Consider the following 25,484-nt stretch of genomic DNA (forward strand, 5'->3'; position numbering starts at 1 on the left):
TCTTTCACACTCATCACCTTTGAAGCTGTGTTGCTCATTCCATAAATACACAATCTGTACAAGTCCTGTCTCGTTGTAAAGTTGATTCGTGTTAGTTTATTCATGTAGTTAGTAGTTCTTATTAGGTAAAAGTATAGTTTGAAGAGTATTTTTTTATGGCAGTAATTTTATTAAATAACACATTGTACACTTAAGAGTACTTGTAATGTAACTACAATCAAGTTTTAATTTAGAAACAATAAATCCCGATTGGTTTGTGAGAAGTAATATACTTTTAAGCTGATTTTATTCACCTTAAAATTGATAAGACCATGAAAGAAGCATGTCGGCGGGTTCAATATCCTTCTAGATTTTGCTAATTAAATAATACTCCTGTTAGGCTTGTGTAGAGTTGTAAATGAACAGATTAAGCTGAAGAAATAAAAAAGCTTTTCAGAGCCTTGAAAACACCATTCTACAGGAAGATGACTAAATAATGTGCTTATGGTGTTGTCTTTTCTTACAATGAGAAAACTCTGTGTGCCTCCCAGACAACATAAAGCATCATCCGTCATGACAACCTGCTAAGAATAGCTGTCTTTCACTGTCAGCATCTGTCAAGTAAAGGGGGAGCGCAGTGTTAAGCTTTCAGACTTTATCACAGCGTGCCTGTCTGCTGCGCTGCTCTTCTTTCTAGCCACAGTTCCCACTAAGCCACGCATGGTTTCATGTATTTGTGTAAGATAAAATGCAGAGCACATTAGATTCCTAATCAGAGGAGGATGCCTTGTCGGCAAATTGTGGATGCGCAGAAGGCAGAGGAGGTGTTGATGCAGGGAAACATTACCCTTGGGATAGCGCTTCCCCAGACCTCTTTGACTCTTCATTGGCTCTTTTGATTCATCACATGCCCCCTGGGTTGTTACTAAATTCCATGATATGTAAACACGAAGCAGCACTGAAAGCACTGAGATTTTTGTATATGGCTCATACTGTTTCTTTTGTTTTTTCTTCCCAAAGAGACATATTTTCTTATTCTTCATTGAGAATCAAGTGGGAAAGAAGTACATGGTGACTTTTTTTTTACCTTCTACTGTATAACCAGAGGAATCCTGATTCCCTGGTCATTTTCCCTCACAAGGGTAGTCATATACAGAGTATTAAACATATGGAGTGCTGAGATCCGGTGTGGAATGTATCGAGGCAGGCAAGGGCGTACTGGTCTGGAAGACTGCTGACAGACAGATTGATGTAGTGCTCACGCCTTTGAGGGACGATGAATGACTTTTTTGTGCTGCTTAGAGTAGCCAACTCCTGTCCAGTGGGAAAAAGTCTGGCCCCAAAGAGCAGAGTACAGATTTTGGTGGCAAAAGCGGAAGATCAAAATGGTTCAGGTTGCACAAAACCCCTCAGCTTAACACAAAAATGAGGAAATCCTCTCAAATAGGTCATTGCAAGTCGGTGTTTTTTTATGCTGTTGGTCCAGATGACATAGGGCGCTCGAGTATCAAAACCTAACAGAGTTCTAGACTTGTAAATGTAGAAATAAATAAATAAGAGTATAGTGTTTAAATAGTAGTCACAATGTTTGTTGTGTCAGCTAAAGAATCTTCTATATTTCTGTGGGATACTTGCTGAATGAAGTGAAGCTATTAGAAACTTAAACTTTCACCATAAAATTTCACTTTTCCTGCTTCAGATCTGTCAGCAAGTTTTAATGTGCTGACACCACAAATACCTTGACAGCAGGTCATAATTTAAAGAAATCTAAGACACCGAATCATGTGATGTTAGCTTGATTAACAGCATGGATGTGCATGTGCTTGTTGGCTGTGCGGGCCAAACTCATTCAGGTTAGCGTTTTTGTTTTGTTTTTTTTACTTGCACATGATTGTGTCTTCACATGGTTTAATCACACTTTGAAGTTTTTGACAAGATTTTATCAATATGTTCTATGGGGTTTAAAATGAGCATATAAGGAATTTAGTGCTAAATATAGTCTAAGTATTTATAGTCATTTCGGATCTTGCCGCTAGATAAAGTGCTTTCATGAGATTTGGAATAGCTGTCAGAGCAATTTGTGCAATTTGCCAGTGGCAGTAATTTTTTTTTTTTTTCTGTGAGAGTTTGTTGTCTTCTCTGAGAATGGTTTTTTTGCCTCTTCTTAAGTCGCTGTTGCCTGAGGCTGACCGGTGGCTGGTGTAGAACTGTCGCGTTAGGCCTGGTGTCAGCAAGGAGATGGATGGACAGCGGCTGCTCAGTTGGTGCTCGTGTGGCGCTGCAGTCAAACAGGCTGCTTTTTCAACATGGGAGATATGCCAGCAGCGGGGAGGATGGATGGAGAATTTGGATGTTGGAAGATTCAGGATTAATGAGGGGCGTCTGGTGACTGATGGGGCGACATCAGTAGATGGCTGTTTCAATTTCACCCTCCCACTCTACATCCTGCCTTTGTTAAGCGCAAGTCGAGAAACTCTTCTGCTCTTCCACTCAAAGTGCTCTTAATTTTCTTTTCCTCCCTGAGAGACCTTTTTTAACCTTTTGAACAGTTTAAGTCTTGTTTTAAAATGTACATTTTTGGACATAAAACCAGCTTTGTTTTATCTTTTACATTGTCTGTAAAAATGGAAGCCGTTTTTCATCCTCGTCAGTCGGAGGTGTTAAAAGGCACAAGGGTCTCCTACTACAGCTAACCAGTCCCGTGACGCCAGGTCATAAATTGTGGCCTCCGCTCCCTCCAGGCTCCCCTCATTGCCCCTTCTCTCCTTCCTCATCCTACTCAACCTCCCCAGTGGGACCATTATAATGAGAATGATAGGATGTGTCTGCGTTGGTGCCTGCTACCTCCACACTGGTGTCTGAGGTGGGTGCGGGCTGGTGTGGGGGAACTTGTGGAGGAGAAATTGTGAGGAACAGAAAGGGCTATAGATGACAGATGAGAGGAGGAATGAAGCAATGAGGGGAGAGGGCAAGAGAGGAGAAATGAGGGGAGGGAGGGTGGGACACAAGGATCACATTAAATATTTATGGGTGTACTCCCTTGGCTAATGGGAATTACATCTGTTTTAATTATTGATAGCTTAACCGTCTGTCTTTATAAGCATCTTCTCTGGGGGACCGAGGGGTCTAACAGATGTATTCCTTTGTTGTTGTTTATGTATGATATGGAAGCACATGTGGATTAGTTCACTACACTAATGATATTTAGTAAGTAAGTAATGGCTCCTAAATACATTTCTTTAATCTGATTCATTGTAGGAATTTAATTTAATCTCATATTTCTATGGGAAACGAGTTTTTGTTTTTCATAAATATAACTGATGTCATCACGTGTCCTTCGGTAGCGGAGGAGGTTGTAGAGAAGATCTCTCTGTATTTGTTTCAGCAAACAAAATACAGCGATTTGCAGACATTATCCAGGAGGATAAATCCTTGGAAAACGAATCAATACACCTGCACACTTAAAGAGGAGTGTTTAAATAAAATGTTCCTTAAACAGTCCTTATCTTCCCTGGGAACTTGATTTACTGTACGTTAACTGAAACCTGGCCGGCTTGAGTTTCTGTGCTTTTCTCTTGCCAGCCATCTCTTGAGTCTTGTACTGGGATTGGTTGCCAATTGGCCCCCAGTCAGCTGCATTGTGAGAAGGTATCGGTGAAGCAGATGGCACAGAGAAAGCCTGAGGTATCTTCAACAACCAGAGGTCCTGGCTTTGCTGCAAGTCTGAAGAATATTATATTCACTCAAGATGAACTCCAGCTTGTGTATTTGTCTTGTATTTGTGTGTGTGTGTGTGCCAAGGTGTGCATGCATGCATGCAGCTACCCTTTCACTCCCACTAAAACTATTCTACACACTATATGTATGCATAGAGGTGCTCTCAGTGACTTATACTCATCGTTGACGTCTTTGTAAGTAGGCATTCATCACCTGCTACCTCTAGGTTTGACTAATATGGGAAATTTATAATGAGGCACAAAAGACATTTCTTTTAAAATGTATTTAAATGGTTCCACATATATGTATGTATGTCTAGAGCCGTCCAGTCATGTAATGTGCAGATAAGTAGTTACATGGTCATATTTCTAAAGATGTAGAGCTGGTCAAGGATTGGCCTTTTCTATCTGATTTACGCTCTGTCTTCCACTGATTAATGGACCCTATTAAAACCTGTCTGCTGGATGTGCTTTGTTGGAAGAGGTGGAATAGACGAGTGGCAGGGATGGGCGAGGGCTCATCCTCCTCCTGATGGATGGCCTCAGAAATGGTCTTTACCACATGTGTCATGCAGCATCTGGAGACATATTGATGTGTCGCAAGAGAAGGACGCCGAAACTGTTGGAGCCGGTTATATCAGTGAGGAAGAGGTGGGAGGATAGGATACACAGCCTGGAGAGGATGACAAAAAAAAAAATTAATATGGACTGAAAAGAAAGCCGAGGCAGACACAGAACTACAGTTGGTGGATTCAGCAAGACACGAACTTAAATGCGCTAATAGGGCGATAAGTGGAGCTAAATGAAGAGAAGTGGTCAAGTACCTTACACTGAGGCTTTATCTTCCTAACGGTGCATTATCATCCTCATTAGAATGTGTCCCATGGTGAATTATTGATCAGCTATGCAGAGATAAGTCACTCAGCAAAGGCCGCATGCTGAGCTTTGAGGTTCAACCCTCCTCCCTGCTGGGAACTGCCACAAAGACACACATACGCAGATAAAATCTGCTGATCATTGTTTGCTTCACGGTTCATCTCCCACATGGGTATTAGTTCCAATGTAAATGTACATTTTTACAAATGTTCCTGCACAGCTTTTTTTTGAATAAATTGAAACCTAAGCCTAAAAGTCCATGTGTTTGTTTATTTTTTTGTTTGTTTTTGCTTTTTTTTTTTTAGTAGCACTGACAGCTGTTGATGACGTTGATACACAAAAATGGAAATATTGTGATTAAAATAACCGTTTTGCATCAGCATCATGACATGCTGAGCCCTGAAAGTCTAATGGCACAGAAAATGCCCACAGAAAAAAATTTTTTTCAAGCTCCCCTCTTGTTGACCCAGTGTTCACATTAACATTGTATCAGCAGACAATAGCTGTTGTTTTCTAGACATTTTGAATTGTCTGTGTTAAGTGAATAATCACCAAAAATGCTTTTGTCCTTAAACAGCCAACGTTAAAGTCAATGTGAGTTACAGCATTGTAGCTAATGCTATTAGCATATAAAATTATAATAAGGAGGGTCTGAGAAGCATTTTTATAATATTATTTTTCCACTATATCTTGTGTTTAATGAAAAGAAGAAAAAAAAAGATACCCGAGTGCAACTGTCACACATTTGCAATGCAAATTAAATTTGGATGCATCAGCTCAGAATACTGATTCTAAAATGTAGATCATTTCCCTCCTGAAAATAAATAAGAGATGATGTTAATTATGGCGCCGGCCATGGATCAGCATGAATTTATTTTTCACACATTGCAGAAAATATCACTCACCGAAGGTCTTGGACTTCCCTACAGTTGTGTGTATGGACAATTGCGCTTATGGAAGCTGCTAATACCATGACCCGGTCAGGGTCATTTGGCCCATTAACTTTTCTCTCTTAGAGGCACCGGCAGACAATAAGATATGAAACATGATCAATGCTACTGCTCTCTAGGTCATCCAGTCTGGTTTTGTTTGCGGCCATTCGTTCGCTCTGTTTACATTGGATTTCCATCACTCTACATTTGACAAATAGGCATTTATTTCTAGTTGTCGGGCGTCTTGATTGAAGGAGCAATCTCAAGGTTGCAGACACCTTTGAAAGGATCCCTGTCCTTTATTGGAGAAGCCTTTTTTATTATAAGGGTTTCATCAAATGCACATAAGTCTATCCTGCGTGAGAAGGGAGAGTCTCAACCTCAGCTTGATGGGACATTGTACAATACTTAACATTTATATTGGGTGTGCATCGTTTTAGTAGCGACGTAGCTCATTACACGTCTTAATCTCAGATCTCAATAAAACGCTATACATTCCAAAGACATAAGCAGTTCTGTCTCTGCCCAAGGAAACAAAGGGAGCTGTTGCCTGGTAAGCTGTGAAATAATTGAGTGTGCGCTCATTGATTTTCTTGTCTCTCTCCTCTTTCAGGTAAGTGGATGTGTTTTGCCGCAAGGGGTCCGAGGGGCTGTGGGGTGGTAAGTGTGGAATCATTTTGAACACAGAATCATTTTTCAACACAGGACATGCTCCCACTCCTCTTTATATCCAGACATGCATAATGAACTCCTGCTTGCCCAAAAACCATATTTTTGTATCAAAGGTTGTGTATTATACCCCCCCCCTTTTTTTTTTCTTTTTACAAGATATTATAACTCATGTGTCTCCAGAGTGCTACTCCCCAGGAGTGTCCACCTTATTTGGTGGCTGTGTGTGAGTGTGTGTGTGGCTTTAGATTTTCCAAAACATGGACCTATCGCTGTATAGTTTTTGGATGTAAATGAGCTGCTTCTTTCCACTCGTCTTCCTGAAAAAGGTCAAGTTTCATGGGTGGGGAGGTTTTAAAGTAGAGCTTGATTTCTGGTTCTGCATTTAAACTATGGCTTTGTGCCCCAAACTTGATCTGATGCACTGAGCTGATATATACTTCCCAGAAATGTGACCTTGCATCGCAGACTGCCTTACAGCTGTTACGTAGTTTGGTTTGACATGTTTATATGGCATGTTATTTTTCTGAGTAAAAGAATGTGATGGGCTGTAATTCTGGCTCATTTTGAATGTTATTTTTCTGTTGTTTTTTTTTTTTTTTTATAGTTCTACCAGTGCCTACACAGGATAGACTGAGTCGGTTTATTATTGGCACCATCTCAAACAATGTCTTAGTTCCTGTCTGCATTAACTTAATTAAAAATGGCTGACAGAACTAGAGTTTTTAGGCTCAGAAAAAAATGGTTTAAGCTCCCATTTGAAGCGCAGAGAAAGTTGCTTAAAAACCCTTCAGCCAGTTGATGATTTGGTGGTGTGTAAAAATGGATTTTTGTCTCATAAATCACCACTTTTATCAGTAAAATAGTGAAGTAGAATTAAATACAATTTCTAATAAAAAGAGGCTTTTAGCGTACCTTAAGATAATTACATTTATTCATTAAATGGATTTTTACCACTTGTCAATAGTTACTGCACATGCCTTCAAATGACTGATCTAATGAAGGAGCCTCTGTCAGAGGCTGTGCTACTTGTGTTTCCTCAAGAAAGACAATACTGACTGGAGTTTAGTGAGAAAAGAACCCGTTGTGTTATTGTTAAAGCTCTCGGACACAGAGAGCAAGTTTATCAGAGAAAATTATACAAATGCCATCCTTATAAATGGCTTGAACCTACCTTTCTGTTCTGTGAAGTGCCTTGACTGCTGTCTTATGACTGCATTTATTCATCATGTTGTTCTAATAAAGACTTACTAAATTTGATAGCATTTCCTTAAAAACACCATCAAAGCCGAAACCAGAAAGATGAACCAAACTACTGAGCATCTTGGTGTCATTCTGTGAGTGACACAAAATACAGGAGATACCACAAAGTAAATGTCACATAACTGTTAAACAGACAACCTAACAAGTACAATGATGGTAAAAATGAGCCAGGCTTTAATCAAACAAAGCAGCTTTCCGTCCACTGCAAAGTGTATTGTGGGTAGTCATTGATCAGTGTTGGTCACAGACAAAAGCTTTAGTTGGATTACAGTATAAAACTATGAGTTTCTTTCCCATAATTTATAATAGGATTGCATTTTTGTGTAGTTGACACATGCTATACAATTCAGTTTTATGTATTCCCATTGCAAATGTTGGGGCTCAGTTGACATTTTTAATTAAGTCTTTGTAACCTATCACCTAATACTGAGTTTTGCATAACAAGGATTTATAAGCTGTGCCTACTTAATTGCTTTACACTGGTGTGCAGTAATGGTACATTATTTTTAGTCTGGTTTAAAAGCCATATTCCATTGATCAGATCAGTTAAATACAAATGATATATGGATGAAGCATGCTCATCCTAATAAATTGAGCCAAAGATGTGTTTTTTTTTTTTATTTATTTGTTTTTTATTATGGCATCTGGCAATAAGTGAGCCTACACTAAACAAAAGCACACAAGCAAAGCCAGAGACTTTACTGTGCAAAAAAGACAAAAGACCAGACAATCCACACTGCAGGTAGCGGGATGTAGAATAAAAAACATGTCACCTTGTGGACACAACTCCGGATGTGCGTGGCTCTGCATCTGTCAGGCTTCGCATGATGCATTATGCATGCATTAAGACAGAAAGTCCACACCTAAAATGATCACATGTGCTGAATTGATTTTATGATTAATGAATGCAAAGTAGGTGAATTTCCTGAATATTATCCGACTCTTTAATTTGTCTGGTGTTCTTGATTTGTGTGTTTCATGATGCATAAAGAGTTTTTTTTGTGTGTGTGTGTGTGTGTGTGTGTGTGTGTGTGTTATGGCATTTGATTAGTTTGTGCAGCTTGTCAGGCAGAATATCAGTTGTCATTTAAGTTTTAATATCTTTTAGAAAAACAAAGTTGCCAACTTCAGGCTGTTTGGAACTAGCAGTCTCCTCCATATTGATTTTTTTTTATTAGCAATATTGGTCAGAATATTAGTCACAGGCTTGTAACTAGAAATTGAAAAAGGAACTAATTAAGCAGCACAACACTACTATTTTTGTCTTTCGTATTCCAGGTAGCCTCCAGGTTAGGTCTGGCAAGGGACAACAGATGAAAACTAGCCTTTTGACTAAATCTGCCATATTTAGAAGCTGGTCCTTGTTTTATTAAGCTGTCAAATGTATAAATAAATAATAAAATAACGTTTTGTTTTAATTATTGACCTTTTTAATTGATTTCTTCCCCTTCTTGTGCAGATGTTGTAAATGTCAAGAAGTTAAAAGAGCACAATTAACCTTCATGCAGAATGATTAAAGTTTTCTAATAATCTTCATCAACTTGGAGTATCCCTTTCATTGCTATCAGAAAAAGCACAACCTACAGACTGGATTTATCATCTTGTCTCAGTATTTAAATCATTCAAAAGTAAACTCGGATCAGGAGAAGTCCATTTTCTCTCTCCTCTTTCCAAAGGCTCAGCTGGGTTGTGAATACACACCACCTTCTCGCTGGATTTGCAAGAGAAATAGATCTCTTGTTGTTTAACCCAGCTCAGTAATCTTATTTGTTGTAAACACACACACTTTCACTCATGCTACGTACTCTGAGAGTGGATAAGGATTCAGTTAGTTCAGCGTGCTGCATGAAAACAGACTACTGAGAAGTCATGTGTCCCAAATTAGACCTTGCAGAGTCGCAGACATTCCAAATGAAAACAATCTCCCTCTGACACTCCGAGGGTGCAACGCATCAGATTTCTCTCCCGAACCTCCGCAGTGCTAATCCTAACCTTATTAGAGGTAACTTTCATCTAGATATAATCTGTTTCTTACAAATCTTATTTTGGAAAATGAGCTTTATGAGGTTGTTTTGATCCAGAAAAGTCGCACAGAGGCGCATTATGCCGGATGTAGAAAAAAACTGATGGCGAAAGGGGGAAAGAAAAGCTGATCAAGATTCAAAAAGCACACAAAGCCCAGTGTTTGACAATAAATTCCTGGAATGAGGAAACATGGCAGTGGGGAACATGTGTCTGAGTGTGTGTGTATCATGTTCAGATTGCCTGTAGCTGACATGACAGTTAGCTAAGCCTCTTAAGCCGACCTTCCACCCCAACTCTATTGTGTTAACATTATCTATGCAGGGAGCTGCCCATCACTGCGATTACTGTTTACCACATTACAGTATTATGCTCCTCTGTTGCTCAGTAGGAGTCTGTTTTTGTGGTGCGGCATCACACAAAAGAATATGAACTCCATCCACAATAAGAGAAAATATCAGTTTAATGTTTTATCTCTGTTGCAAATCGTCATTCTGCTCCACGTTCTCTCTAGGTTTCACCTAATTGTAAAAGCGCAGGTTCGTCTGTTTATCTTGCATTTAATACCTGTGTGGCCCATGCCATCACGTCACACATTCATTTTAGTTACAGATGGAATGGAATTGCTTGGCACTGTCTGGGAACTCACACAGGGAAACCAAAAAGTGCAGAGAACCACAGTAGATGTTGATCATTAAATGTTCTGGCATCTTATCAAATCTTCTGCAGTGGTTGTAAGGTTGGCTTGTTGTTTCCATCCCCCCTGCAGGTCTGCAACGAATGGATTTACTGTCTGCTTGGTAAACTTGTCAATTGTATCTAATAAATACTCTATACAGTTGTTAGCAAAGCAGACTGACTGCCCCGGCCGCCGACAAGCAAGCATGTAATACAGTTTACATGCAGTGCTGGAGAAATTTGTGATCATCCGCACTGGGGGAACATCTGAGGATGAAAAACATTTGATGTGACTTAAGTGAAACCATCATAACCACCACATTAGCATTTGCATATCTTACACCTGTCCAAACTGACAACATCCGCGACATCAAATACAGTGGTGTCGGAATGTAAATATTAAATAAAGAACCTTTTTTTTTTTTTTTTTAGATGAAGAGGATGACAGAGAAAGAGGTATTTGTGCTGTGATGAAAATCTCGCAGATAAACATCCTTTGTTATGGTAATTAGATGACGCGGTGGGTGACAGCCATTGGCTGTGGCAGTGAAGAGGGCTCTTCAGGAGCCAATGGCTTTTGTTATCAGTCGCTGGCAGCTGGTAAACCCATAAAGAAATGGGAAGCCTACAAGAGGCACTGGGCCTTGAAACAGATTTTATGTGGAACTTATTTTGCCCGAGCGAAAGAAAAGAGAGAGAGATGCGGTTGTGTGTAGAATGGCCTCAAGAGCATCACTAGATTTCCTGAGGAGAGATGGAAGTCATTATTAGCAGTCCTTCACAGCAGGATCATCAGCTTCTGGATGTTATTTTTGGCTTGATCCTTGATGCCTCGAGATTTAATGCTGCATTTAGTGTATTTTCCACAAACTTCCAGTTAAAATAATGTTTTACTGTATTTAGTTTTTATTTTTTATGACATACCAACTGGTTAATTTTATACAGGTTTGCTTGGTTATTAGCATATCCACTTTGTTATCAGATACTTTTTCACTTTACTGATGTTTGCTTTGATTTGTCTTTGTGCATTACACAGATTTGACATTGAGAACTCATAACTAATGTTTACTGTATGCACTGGAATATGTTCTCATACAGATGGGCTGTTCACACTTCTTGTTGGAGTTCTGCACCCCTTCAATTCATACATGAAGCAAACTGAAGAACAGCAACATGATAAATGTGCTTTAGTTATGGGGACCTATTGTTTATACCTTTTTGTCTCTTCTTGTTTCCGTTTGCTCTCCGCACCAGAAACGGGGTTGTTTCCATCTTGATTCCGAAGCTTAGCCTTTGCTGATAACTTCTGGAATCAACTGCTTTCCCTGGCAATCACAGATCCCAAGCCTGATCAATAACAGAGATGGAGGCAGCAGGCCGCCATCCAGTCCAGCCCCGATAGCTGCTATTAAGAGTCACTCTAACCACTAAAACCAGAGCTGCATGCTATCTCTTTGTGGTTTCTTCCTCCCATTCCCCTCTGACAGATGACTAATAGAGCCGTGATTATGAGCCACAAATTGAAGTTTGTTTATTCCTCAAGAGGGGTTCAGGGGTTGCATGGCTGTTTGTAATCAATCACTGGGGCTCATTGGAGTTTTCCCATGAATTTTAAAGCAGCTTGTTTTTGTGTCAACTCACTCGCATTCTCAGATTGTGGAAAAAAAAAAAAAAAAAAAATCCACAGTGGTTGTTGTTGCTACCCACACAGCTGCCATTTTCATTGTAATTTTTAACATATGCTAAATCTCCGGGGTCAGTGCAGTGCGTTTGCTTTCACAGGAAACTGTGATGTACTGAACGCTCAAACTGATGGTGTACTGAAAATACTTTAAAGTGAAGATAAATTAGTATAACAATGTATCACCACTCATGACAGAAGTACCTTTTAGGTATTTATTTTTAACATGTTAAATGGGTGAAGGAGATATGAGTCATCCATTATCATCCCTACTCCCCACTATCAGTCATAATAATACATGAAAGGTTCATTTTTATGCTTTAAGCTGAATATGTGCAATACATGCTGAGCAGCTGTTTGGTCTGTCCTGTCCTTATGTTTAATGTTTTTTCTGTGAGCATAAGAAAATGAATGAAGGTTTGGCTGCTTTAAACAGGCCTGGAAAGGAAGAGCAGGGAGGCTTTTTCCTTAAGATGTGCTGCATTCAGCAGCCTTTATTTCAGCTGCCGGATCAATCTTGGCTTGAAGTTCATGTTGTCCCTCAGGTCTTTGTTTGGCTGTTGTCATGTACTAAACCCTGAAGGGTAGATAAATTGAGACAATTTGTTGCAGAGCTGTCCTTCCCCCTGGGATCACAGACCACATTCGGTGTTCTCTCTGTTTGCCAAGATGCCGGACATAAAGGGGGGTGAATTTTAGGTTTAGCTTAATATACCTGCAGTCAGTTTTTATTTGATCAACCAGTCCATGGTAATCCTTAGTTTCCTTCTATTGTTGGAAAACAAGTGTGCAGTTTATGTAGAGGCCATGCTGGAATTTTCTCTAACGCCAAAATGAATACTATACATCTCATTACAAAGGCGATTTAGCAAAAATTTAGTAAAGGGATTTAGATTAAAGCTGAGAGCCTAATCCCTCCCCAGCCTATTGCTGAGCCCTATTGATGGATAGTTCTCTCTTGAGAGGTAGAGGGGATCAATAGGCAAACGGCATCATTGATCCTGACTGCTTTGAAGTCATGTCTCTCCCAGCAGAGATCCCCATCTCTCACATCCCTGCTGTCCCAGGCTGCCTTGTCTGGTTAATGGTTGTCATAAAACAGCAAGCCTGTTTGCAGGAAATGTGGCGGCACATAAGGAGACAGAAGACAATTTTACAGACTATATAATGCATTTTATATTTCATTTCATGCTTGTATCAGTCCGGATTTATTGTGCATTTACATGTCCTTTAAATACCTATCAAGAAGGAAGTGATGAAGTAATTGAGTAGATGTACTGTGACCATGATTTTTTTTTAAAAAAAAGAACAGGAGTACAAGATGTGGTTCAGTGATGAAGAATAAAGTCCTAATGCCCTTGAATTTCACTGCATTAACATGTCCCAGATGTGTACAGTGATCCTGGAAAAGGTTTCCAAAGTGACATCATCACCGTGGTCCAGACAGACATAGGCATCTCTTGGATGAACAGACAAACATATAATTATGTGGTTTTTCTGCAGGACTTTGCTGTCTCTCAAAAAAACCATTTTAACAGGGGAGGGAATCAATTTACCCGAGGTGTGGAAATCCAAGTTTTCCACCCCAGAAAACATAGTGATCATTTTTATTTGTTTGCTTAAAACCTCTTCCTTCAGTTTTCTTAGAAACATTTTCATTCTCTTGAGAAATGCGCCCCCCCCCCACCTCAATATGCTGACAGAAGCAGTTATCACAACTCCCAATAACATGAGCGTTTCCTCTGGTGAGTACAATGAAGAGCTTTGGGAAGTTGTGTCAAATCCATTTATTTTCCAGCAATGGGGAAGTAACACTTACATTTTCTTTTTCCTTCTTAAATACGGTGGAATTGATCATTTTATTGATTCCAACACCAAGTTTTTACTCTGCCCAATAAAAAAAATATAGTTTTCTCATTTAAATTCTCTTGTTGTATCATTATTTTAGAATTTGGTGCATTCTCCAAGTGTTATATTCATGAATATTCACAAAGTGGATTGTTTAAGTTTTATAAAATGGGATTCTGAATCATATTTAATAAAGTTATGAACATGCTGTTAATGACTGGTTTCATAGCCTGTCTGTCTTGTTGTTTGTCATGCAAAGATCCTGAAATCATCCTCTGATAAAGTATTTTACTAATGATAAAGTGCCATATGCCTCGTGCTGCTATTTCAAGGATTAAGAGTGCATCTATGCAACGTGTGTATGTGTATTCTTTGCCATGGTAGACACTGACAGAAAGCGAAGGTACAACAGCCCTGGGCTCAGCTCATTAGTATAACTCTGTGCTGTATCCTGTCAGGCTCACTTTACAAAGGTAAAATGTTCATTCCTTCTGTGAAATGTGACGATGCATCAATTGAAATTTCAGGTCAACATGTTTGTTTAAGTGGATTTCTGGATGGGACTAGAGCAGTAGCATTGACAGCATCATCGTTTAAAGCAAATGTAGATTATGACACTATTATTTGCCTCTACAAGAATAATTATTTTGTTTTAAAAGCTAAAAAAAAATTGGTAACTCTGAATGATCTGCAAAGATTTGTTATAATTCAGCTTTTTTTTTGTCCTAAATTGCATAAAATACCATGATCTGAAAAGTTCCCTAAAAGATTGCTTAACTTTTTCATCATACATGGAGTAGTTTGGGTTACTGTCTGAATAAAGGGACCCTTCACCATCTCAGAACCCCTGAGATGCATATTACATGACTTAGCTGTAGGTTGACCTAAATGACAGTCTACGTATTGTTGTAGCTGTTGTATTCTGCCCCAATTTGATGTACAAAACCCATAACACCTATTGACTTAACCAGAGATCCATGCAGGCTGGAAAGCCAGTTTGTGGTTCTCAGTGTGTGGGTATTAGTTTTACACTCATTTCATTCATTCTTAGTATTTATATATTTATATGGAATTTTTTTTAGATAGTCTATCAGAAATATCCCCACATCTTTCTAGCAGTTTTTGTGTGATAAATTAATCTGCTTTATGGTAATTTAATATTCGATGTTGGTCTTTCATAGCTGCACCCTCAAAGAAAACCTTTTGAACATTTGGCATTCTTTCATTATTTAGGAATTAGAAAATGATTGGTAGAATTAAGAGAGCTACTGCTGAAGTTCCTTTGCTTAAGAAGCTAGAAAAGCGAAGGCTTCGTTGTTGCATGTGTCCTGCCGTATTGCGATAACGTGCAGAACATAATGAGGCCTTTAGTTATTACGGGCTTTGGCGATTATACACACATAGATTTAATATAAAAACACACCCACAGCTTTCAGACATCTCAAGAGATCATCTTCTCAGCGCTGTAAGAGCACAAACATGAGCAGATTGTAGTTATGATCTCTATAATATAGCTGTTAAACAAATGAAATTCATATTTAAAATGATAAGTTTTAAAATGCAAATGATAATTCCTGGACAGGCCGGGGCTTAATTTGTGAATGGGTGGGGAGTGCCTGGGGTGACCCTACCACTGGGTGTCTGTGTGTACTACTGCAAGAGGAAAAAGAAATAGCAGTTCAGGTCCTCTCTTGTAAACTTCTAAAGAAAAACGTATAGATTTCAGATTTATTTGGTCATCCAGGTAAAAATAATTAAAGCGGTTGCTCGGGCTGGTGTATCGACAGGAGTGTTCACAGCTTTTTATAGCAAAGTTAGCAACAAACACCAGGTTGTTTGTTTTAATCTGTCAGGTAACTAAAAGCAACACTTTCTTCCTTCCTACTGTGCACAAATAAACTTGCTTTAAATGTCTTCATATAATATAGTCATGTTTTAAGACACCCACACACTGCCTCTCATTCTGAGATACAGATAGAACATGATGTGTTGTCATGATAAAAATGAGTTTTTTCTTCTTCTTTTTTTTTCCTTTGTGATCTTGGAGCACAGCTTCTCTTCCAGCTGTTACAGGTGTGCCATATTGTATGAAATTGGGCTACTTAACAAAACAAAGCAGAGCAAATGTACAAACCCATGCACCTCCACTCATCAAGTCACACACAGCAGACTTGCTGTCAATGCTCGGTATGCGCCTAGGGTTTTCTCAAATTTATTTCCCCAGTTGCTTGGAAAAGGAGGCGCTCGCATTCATTATGTTTGTTTGTGCAGATACAGGCATCTTTGTCTACAACCTTTCACAGTCTGAGCCTGTTTCACGCCGCTGCCATTCTGCTTGCGGCAGCCAACACCAGCTATCCCGGCCTGGAGGGAGTTGTTTGTTTGAAGGAGGCGGTCGATGGCACAGATTGCCCAGCGAGGCTGTAATTACACCGAAATCTGAAATGGCAGCACTTGAAAATGGATGAACTGGTCAATAATTCACACTGCAACCTTCCAGTGTGCACTCACATCTGTTAATTTTCACCCCATCGCCACAATTAATACAAGCCGAGGGCAGACGGCAGCAACTGATTGTTGCAGTGTTAACTGACATATAAAGCTGCCTCGGAGATCAATGGAAGGGTTTGTCTGTGTCATGGTAAATGTTCATATTTCCTTTGCTTGTCTGTTAACCTGAGGAGAGATCTGTGGGTTTGATGTGTAATTATGTCAGTATTTAAGTCTCACCTGCAGTACAATGCTATGGATGCAGGTAAACGGACACATTCTCATTCAAATACAAACACGTACTTGAGGAACTCCTTGATTTGCATCACATGGCTTCACTGAGCACCAATTACAGTCACTGAATGTCTGCATCTGCGTTTGTTCGCGCTGGAGGTCAGTAAAAGCAGGGCGCTGACGTCACCACTCAATAATGGCCTCCTATTGCTCTTGTCTTCATATTCCACCCCCCTCCTTTTATCCCACCACTGAAAACAAGAGGGACAAAAAAAAAAAAAAAAAAATTGCTTCCTATATACAAAAGTCCTCTGCAGAGATGGACCTTCTTTTGTACCACTCTTTTGTGATTACTCTTCTGCTTTTTTCTTTTTTTTTGTTTTGTTTTTCACATCGCACCCTGTATTCTCACACAGGCATTGTTCTAATAAGGATTAAATCTTATGGAAGCGTCACAGGATATAGAAGCAGGAATGAATTAAAATGCTGAATGATCTCACAAGGCTGTGAACTTATGAAGACCTTTTCTTTCAATTCATGCAAAAAATGCTTAATCTTTATGCCCTTAATGTTTTTTGGGGACACACAAGTATATTCTCCTCTATAACTCCTTCAAACTTCAAATACAGTCTTCATTTTTGAGTATTGTACAGTCAGTCCGCTGGGAATGCAAATACATGCATTATGATTTTAATGAGTTTAGCAGTCATCCGTGGCACACAGTCTGTTATTTTCTTTTTTTTTTTTTTTTTTACCTGCTTATTATTCATGACCTCTTTCTGCTTGTGAATAAGCTTTGTTTCTGCACAAATTTTATATTGCCATAACTTGGCCTAACTCTGCGGAACGATGGCTTTTGAGCTTTTATCAGGTGGATATATGAAACTCCACTTGGTGTCCATTTAAACAGCTTCTTTTAGACATTTCCTTCTTCCACTTCTGCCTTAACAAAACGCCTCTAACCCGGGTCGACCTTGCCCTTGCATCTCAGCTACTTACTCGCCGCCACCATATTGTTACAGGAGCAGAGATGTCTGCTGGAGTGGTTGGAGGGCGAAGCAGGATGGAACGCCGCTTAATGGAAAGGCTTATTTTTTTATTTGCTTGTGCGTTTGTCTTCTGTGTGATTACTGTGTCGTCTAAGAGTGGGTCGTGGCGGCCGTTGCCCCGGGGACGCAATGAAGTTTTCTGACCAAAGATGCTTGACTGAATCTTCAGAGTGGAATCTGCCTTGTTTCTGACCTCTATAGTGCATATAGTACAGCCTATTTAAACAGCAATGCACTGAGAAAAAAATAAAAACATGTCATGTCTATTATGCAACTAGTATGTGAAAACTGGTAGCGCTGTAAAAACAAAAGAACAGAAAGTATAAATGTACAAGAGAGGTTTATTTTTACATTAGAATCAATAGATGCAAAAGAAACAGTTGTTTAAGTCACCTGGACAATTCTTCAGTCTGTCAACTGTCTATTTCACTTTATCTACATAAATAAGGAAACGTTGGCATGGAGCAAGCTGCAGCAGATGGTACTGTCACCTAGAGTGCATGCATAGTGTCAGATGGCCACCTGCACAGGGTTCGTCTCACACTACTAGTTTCAGGTCTATAATATGTGTTACTTAATGAAATTATCATTAAAAACGTCCAAAACTGCCCCAGTGCATGGTCAGTATAGTGATTAAAAGGGAAATTTTAGCTACAAAGATGAAAATCTTTTATAAATATGTTTATTTCTTCTTCACAGTTGAGAATATATTAGCAAGGCTTTCTATTGGGATTTAGTTTCTTTTAGACTCTGCCCCAAATGACCATTTGAAGAACTGCTGTTTTTGCTGAGAAGTAATAAAAACAGTAAAAAAAAAAAAAAAAAAAAAAAAAAATCCACTCATTGTTGTTGGGGCTTAATTAGGGCTTAAAAACAGTGTGGTAAAGGGCTTGAGTGGTGAAGGGATTTGACAAATTATAAGGCACCGACTTCTCTCATTAATTTGACATGAGAGCTTTCCCACTTGCATATGCTTGTTATCTCTGCTTTGTTGAAACAGTCCCTGCAGCAATTTAATTAAAAGGAGCTGATAGGGATATAAATGTGTCTCTCTTAAAGATATTGGTCTGCACTTTTCATTTCTGTTGTGTGTCTGTTGCATGCATATGTATATTCATATATGGCCATTACGTCTGTCCACACTTCTCCAAGTGCAGTGATCCAAAAGAAAAGAAAGAAGTTAAAAAAAAAGAAAGAAAACGGTATGAATCCTGCTCTCCTTCTATCCCTACTTTATTGTCTCTCCACTAAACCAGAATGCTCCATAGAGAGCTGTCATCCATTGCCATCCATTATCTCTCTGGCTGGCCGTGGATCGCTGAGCACTGTCGGCCTGTGGAGCCCAGTGGGGATCAGGGTTAGCAGGTCTCTCAGACGAGGCATCTCTCCTGCACTGCTGCAAGCTTCCCCACCCTCTCCGCACACAGCAGCATGCTGGTGAAAAGATTACACATATACCACACTTATTTCTCTTCCTGCTCAGGGACACTTAACACACTGCACTCTGTCTGTGACCTTCGTTAATTAAACTGCAGATTACTCTCAGATTTTGTTGCGACACATTTTAAGGTCATTTCAGTTCACCAAGCCTGAGCATGCTACTTTCCAGGTCCTGTTTTATCTACAGTCAGACATACCATACTCCATCCCTGTAGTTGGAACTACATTAGCTTGTTTTTTTTTTTTTTTAGGCAACAGGATTTCAGTGTTGCTTATATTTAACATTCTGCACAATGAGTGCAGTCAGTGATTGTGTTCTGTCTTGAATTTTACTTGAGCTTTGGTAAAATTAAAAGTCTGGTTGCATACTAAGAAACTGGCCTATCTCGTTCGCCCGTTCGTCTCCGGGGAGTTTTTGAGGCAGTGTTAAGATTGCAAACCATAGCAAACAATACACGGTTAAAGACACTTATAATCTGACTGTTTAATAAACCGTCTGGTTATAATGTCTCATTGTAATTACTGCACAGCCAAAATGCCTTTCTTGTGTAAAAACCCTTTCAGGATTTTAATGAAGTAAGTGGCACTCCTGGGAGTGGAAGACTTGGATGCAGCAAGGAATGCATGATTAATCCTTAAAAAGCCTCTGGAATGCAGCTCCTTGGTCTCGATCCAGTTTCGGATCAAAGAGCTCAAGAAGAAAAGAAAAACAGCGTGCCGGTCCCAGTCGTATCATCGCCCTTGATATGATTAATCATTTAATGAATCTGAAAGTGCATGTTTTACTGTTGCACATAAATCATTGATGCTGTTCGCACATTGGTAATAATCACTGTAATTATATTGTTTTGGTGGAATTTTCAGCTTGTGGTTATGATCAGCACGAAAGGTTAAAAACATTGCTCAATATGAGGGCATCGCAACCAAGTTTTTGGATCCATTTAAGGCTTTGCACATCATTTAATATAAATCATAACATTATTTTTTATTAAGTTTGCAGGAAGGCACATTTCTTTCCTCTTAGAATCAAATATTGCAATTTGTCATTCTGTGTAATTAGACATTCCCTCTGTTAAGCGCTTCGGTATCTTCAGAATGTAGCTTTTCCTCTTTAAAAGGAACGCTTTAGTCATCAACATCTGCCCCAAAGATCAGAGCTTTGAACTGAGCGAAAACTGTTCTGTAAAAGGAATAGCAATGAAATATTCATCAAAAGCGCCGTGACTTGAGATTTGAAGCTTGGGAATTATGTCCAGAAGTTATTGGTGTAAATGAATGTTACAGGTTTTGCCATCTCACCAGACTTACTCAGCACGATGCTTTAAGTGAGTCGGCCATGAAAAGGTTTAGTGCACAACATCACTGTGTAGGTTAATGTGCCCCTTCTTCATGCTTGATTCTTCTCAGCTCGTGTCTTCCCGGAATGCACGCTTCCTTCTGCTATGCAGAGTTTTTACAGTCCAGTTTAATAACTAAAGAGTTGCCTGTCAACAAAGACAAACCTTTCTCATAAAGCCAAAGGTCTGTGGATCCAGGCGTTTGTTGCTCTCTCTGATAATATCCAAGATTTACTGGTTTGCCTGATCTGTCTCTTTCTCACACATTCACAGAGTGTATGCTAAGAAAATCATTGGATGAGGTGTCTTTTTATGCCCTCAGTCACAAGCTTGGTATGCTGATGGACACAACATGACCACCTCGGTTACCGCGATCCACATAACTGACTGCTTTAAGAGAAACATGTATAAAGCTGCAGGTTTCAGTGCATTGTTTGAGGAGTTGTCACTGCAAGACAGCAAAATAGGCTTCATTATTACTCCTCTAGGTTTATGACCGAGCCCAACAACAGCTGCAGCTGTCGTCCATATTGTTCACAAGTCGCTCATTTGACTTTTGGAAGAATCTTACAGCAGCTTGAGTTAGTTTTCACATTTGACACTCATTTGTGATGTGAAACAACTGTTAAAGAATCAAAGTAGCAGGAGTGTGATCGCCGAGTTGAACGGAAACATGGCAAGGAGAAATATCTGCTTAATGGTACATAATGTGCTTAGTAACAATTTGCACTTTCTTATGCTCGGGTTTTGTAGTTGAGCTATTATTTTCCTTCAGTAATGAGGAATTTTAGATAACTTGGTCCTTGCACTGGTGTGTACAGTGAACTTTAGGTGAGACGCACAAAGGCCTGTAACTCTTGTTTATGTTCCTTATGTGAGTAATCTCACTGTAGAATGAAGGTTTGGAAATTATACATAAGACTCTTCCTGACTGATGGCAGCAAAAACTCCTTCTCTAAGATTACAGCTGATATCTTTTCTTTTTTACATTGTTTTAGAACATATCTGAAAGCTCCATACCATAAATGGTCTACGTTTCTGCTTTTGTAGAGGTGCTCACACTGCTTGCTTATTGCTATGAAAGCAGGGAGGATAGATTTCCTCATTCCTCTGCACGATGGCTTTGTTTTGGTTAAATAAATCATGATTCAGAGAATTATGTCATGAGTTGTTGTTCGCTCAAACTAGTATTTAACTCATTTTATATCCCGGTAAAGACCAGATTATGTTGCATTAATTGCAACACAATATCCTGATCTTGGCTTTTAATTCTTCCTATTGTCTCTTGTGATGTTATGTTCTTAGTGATCTGAGGTTTAAGAAGAAAAAAGAAATCAAGCATTTGCATGCATTTGTGAGCACGCAAGCCTCCGGCTGTGAGGTGACTCAGAAACCACAGGTATTGCTGTGCACAAGAGGGCTCACACCATCCAAACCATGCCTAATAGGTGCAAACTGTATGAATTTTTTAATGTCTGATTTATGTTTATACTGCACTGTGCTCATTCATACAGCATGTGGCTCATGTCTGTGCACTTAAACATTAAGTGTAATTGCTCTCTTAATGGGACATGATTGTCTCAATTTATGAGACAAAGTGGAGTTTTAATGACTCCCTTCGTCTGTGGTCGTGTGTGCCACTGGACTGGAATCACCAGAAACATGTGAAGCTGCAGCCAAAGAATATTAACCTGTGAGATGTGGGAACAAGATGTATCACAAGCCCAAGAGTTTTGACCATTAGAACCCCTCCTCGTTTAGTCATTCCACCCCTGCTGATCGGTGACGCAACGGAAAGTAAAGCTGACCTCAAACGTTTTCAAAGCTTTTGTTGCTGCTCTTTAGTGAGCTGGCAGGTCTGTGAGCCCGATCCAGCAGAAAGAACACTCACTCCTCTCATATCCACGTCAGTGTGACAGCTTGATGAATGTGTCAGAAAGTTTAATTAGAGTTTGTGCTCTGAACATCACCTCCATGGTTGATGATGCTGTTACCTCAGGTTGCGATCCGCTGTGATTATCCCCTGCTTTGATTAGTGAAGCGATGAAAGCTGTAGACAGTATCATGCATTCCCGGCGATAGATCATCGTTCGCTGTTTTAGCATAACGTCTGAAACGACTCCACTCAGTTGAGATGCAGAAATGCTTACAGCCGCTTTGAGCTGCCAGCTTGTCTGTCACTCTTCCAGGATTATTGGCCAGGAGGAAAGTGACAGACAAGCAACTGGTCTCTGGCATGTTATGTTTGCCGCTTTCATACAATTGGAACGTTACAAAAAATGTAAATGACAGAAAGGCACATTTTATGCAACTGATGCACAAACTGCAAATAATTATAAATAGTTCAAGAAGATAAATAGTAGACAAAAAATGTTTGTTTATTTCTGTGAAGCTGACCGCTTGTATTTTTATTTTGACATTTCTGGTTTATAAAGTTGTTAAAATTTTCATATCTTGTCATTTAGGTGTGAATAAAAAATAAATAAATAAATAAATAAATAAAAAAGCATGCAGAGGCTGTATTTATAGCATCTCCACAGTTAGTCAAATGAAATGTCACAAAGCCGAGTGTGTTGTTATTTCTATCAACCTGTGTGCCTCCATTAGAATGTATGTGTGCGTTACGTGTGTGTGTGTGCAAGAAGCGGGTGTTTGCAGCTGAAAGTGCTACAGCCTGGCTCAGGTCGCAGATTAGCACAGATACAGTCTGACAGCGCCTGAGGTTTTTGGGCAAGCGCCTCTTCTTTGATGTGTCATTGTTAAAGGCTGAACATGATGGGCCTTGTCTTCCTCTACCTCATCTCAAACCGCTCTTCCTCATCCCTGTGCTGGGAATGACTGGGGAAAAAAAAACATGATCAAGCTGCTGCCGCTGAAACAAAGGTGTTGAAAGAAGTCTGCCTGGGATGATGTTTTTGTCAAGATTCAGAAGCAGCGTCGTAATGAGAGATGACTGACTTTTTTTTTTTCCTGGATGTTTAAAAAAGACAGGTTTGAAAGTGTATTTTACTTGTTTTGACAGTAGAGCCACGACCTTGGGATGAATCTGATTTGTTTGTGTGGCTGGCATTTTGAAACCTTTTCCACACAGTAGGACAAAAATGTGTTTTAGCCATTTTAGGATAAACCAACACCCAGATTACATTCACTTCCTCAGACTGTCGCTCACGTACACAAACATTCTGTATGAAAGGAAGACGCACAAGGATTCTGGATTTTACAGTAATGCTAACAACATCCGCACACATGCACACACATCCATCACATGTCAGAACAGAGCGAGAGTGAGATGATGATGGATGTTTGGATGTTTCGACAGAGCAGAGGAAGAGGACACTTGTGTATCCTGTTACTGTAGACGTTGGCTGGTTTTGCCTCTGGTGACACCTCTAACCCAAAGGTTAATTGTGGGAGGCAGACAGCATGAAAAAATGGACTGTTATGTGTGACAGCTCAACTGGATGGAGAAGGATTTTTATGTAAAATGACACCCAGCTCAGATAAAACTGCAAGAGAAGACCACCCTGTATGCTCTAGAGTAAATAGCGTGTGTGTGTTTTATAGTAGATGAATTACTTTTCCATTAAATAGAAAGTTTAGGAGACAAATGCACCTAAACCCAATAGACTAACTACACCACTGTATTTTCTATATTACCTCCAAACACAGCCAGACTGGGACAAAATCATTAGCACTGGCCTTTTGGCCCAGACTGGCTCCTATACGATTATGCCCACCACAAATCACTGCGCTCCCTTAAATGTGACTATCAATGTGCAACTCTTTAAAGCCACTATAAATATACTGCGGGTCAGCAGGAATCAATGAGAATAGTCACACTGGATGCTTCCATAAAGTGTCATCTGTTGGCAAAATAAACATCTGTTCTCCACCTCAGTGCTGAACATTAGAGCAGCATTTATCCCACTGTGTTTGATGAGTAAACAGACATGATCGATCAGAAGAAATCTGCTGCTGGACAAAGTATAGTGTATCAGTACCTGCTGTTTGTTCTCCTTGTTCTCCTCTTCTCTGGATGTTATCTCAACTGGATTAAAAACAAACAGAAAAGAAAAAAAAAAACACTTTTAGTGAATGTTTTATTTCTGTATAATGCTCATGAACACCTACTACACAGAAGCTGCCTCTGACTCATTTTGGCCCAAAAGTACCGAAGCACCAGAGTTAACAAAGCACCAACAGCTAACAGGTTCATAAAAGAAATGAGAAAACTGCTGATTCATTGTTAATGTTGATGAATAATGGTAAAAAGCTTCCTGCCTTCAATAAGAAGCTTCAGTTTTATCCACCCGTTGGGGTTCTGCTGGAAGCTTTGATGTTATCAACTGATTTAATAAATGGAAAAGGACAAATTATTATAACAAGAAAACAACTGTTTTATTGACATCATTATGACTTTGTCAATGACATGTAATCATCGCCAGGGGGACATATGGCACGCTCCATGACTGACTGTGCACAAGCGTGAACAGCATCATGGTGGATTTCCTCTGTGCTCTGTGGGTTTGAGGTTTTATTTAAGTACTTTCACATTAAGACATTTATGGAAAACGTATGACTGCCTACAAGCTGTAGTACGGTTAACACTGCTGGGGTGAATGTTTATGATAACTTGGATCACTAACTAATGTTTGATGTGAACTGAAATCAAATGAATATTATGTAGTTTGGCTGCAATTCACCACCTCACCACCTGCATCCTAATATCTCCCGTCTCCAAAATGTCTGTAGGCATGGGTCAGAGTCTAAGTCCGTGGTATCAGTATACCGCCTTGACGCCCCATTTTGTGCATATGCAGCAGTAATGAGACCACTGAACAGAACCAATGGGCTGCAGATAAATGTATTTCTTGGGTCGGTGGTCAGCAAATCAAAATTCTGTGCATTGTGTGTCACTCAGGTACGGGGGGCTGGTTAAGGATGAAGGTGTTTAAAGTTAGTTGGGTTGCCAATCTTCTTTTATAGACTAGTGAGATCAATAAATAAACTGTTGGCCCACTGGGAAATGCCCGTTATGCCTGATAGCCAGTCCATCCCTGCTTCCAAGCCAAATCTTTACCTGTCTGTATTTTATTTTATCCACTGTGGCCCAGAATTTAACTTGGGCCACACAGTCTTTAATTTAAAGTGTTAATGGCTGATAGCCAACAAGTACCAAACCCTTTTAAAGGGCTCCTCCAGTAAATTGTTGTTTTTCTTCAGCCGTAAGGTGTTAAGAGTAGGTAGTTCCTTTAGTGTAGATGAAGGAA

The 25,484-nt window shown here is 39.6% G+C and overlaps 1 protein-coding gene across 4 annotated transcripts in view; it reads left to right on the forward strand.

Moving 5' to 3' along the window:
• The window catches only part of sash1a (SAM and SH3 domain containing 1a), a 155,734-nt gene that overhangs the window by 41,343 nt on the left and 88,907 nt on the right, over positions 1–25,484 (forward strand). The window lies entirely within an intron of this gene.

This window comes from Telmatherina bonti (assembly GCF_933228915.1).
Source record: "Telmatherina bonti genome assembly, chromosome: 16".
In the NCBI taxonomy this organism is placed as follows: domain Eukaryota; kingdom Metazoa; phylum Chordata; class Actinopteri; order Atheriniformes; family Telmatherinidae; genus Telmatherina; species Telmatherina bonti.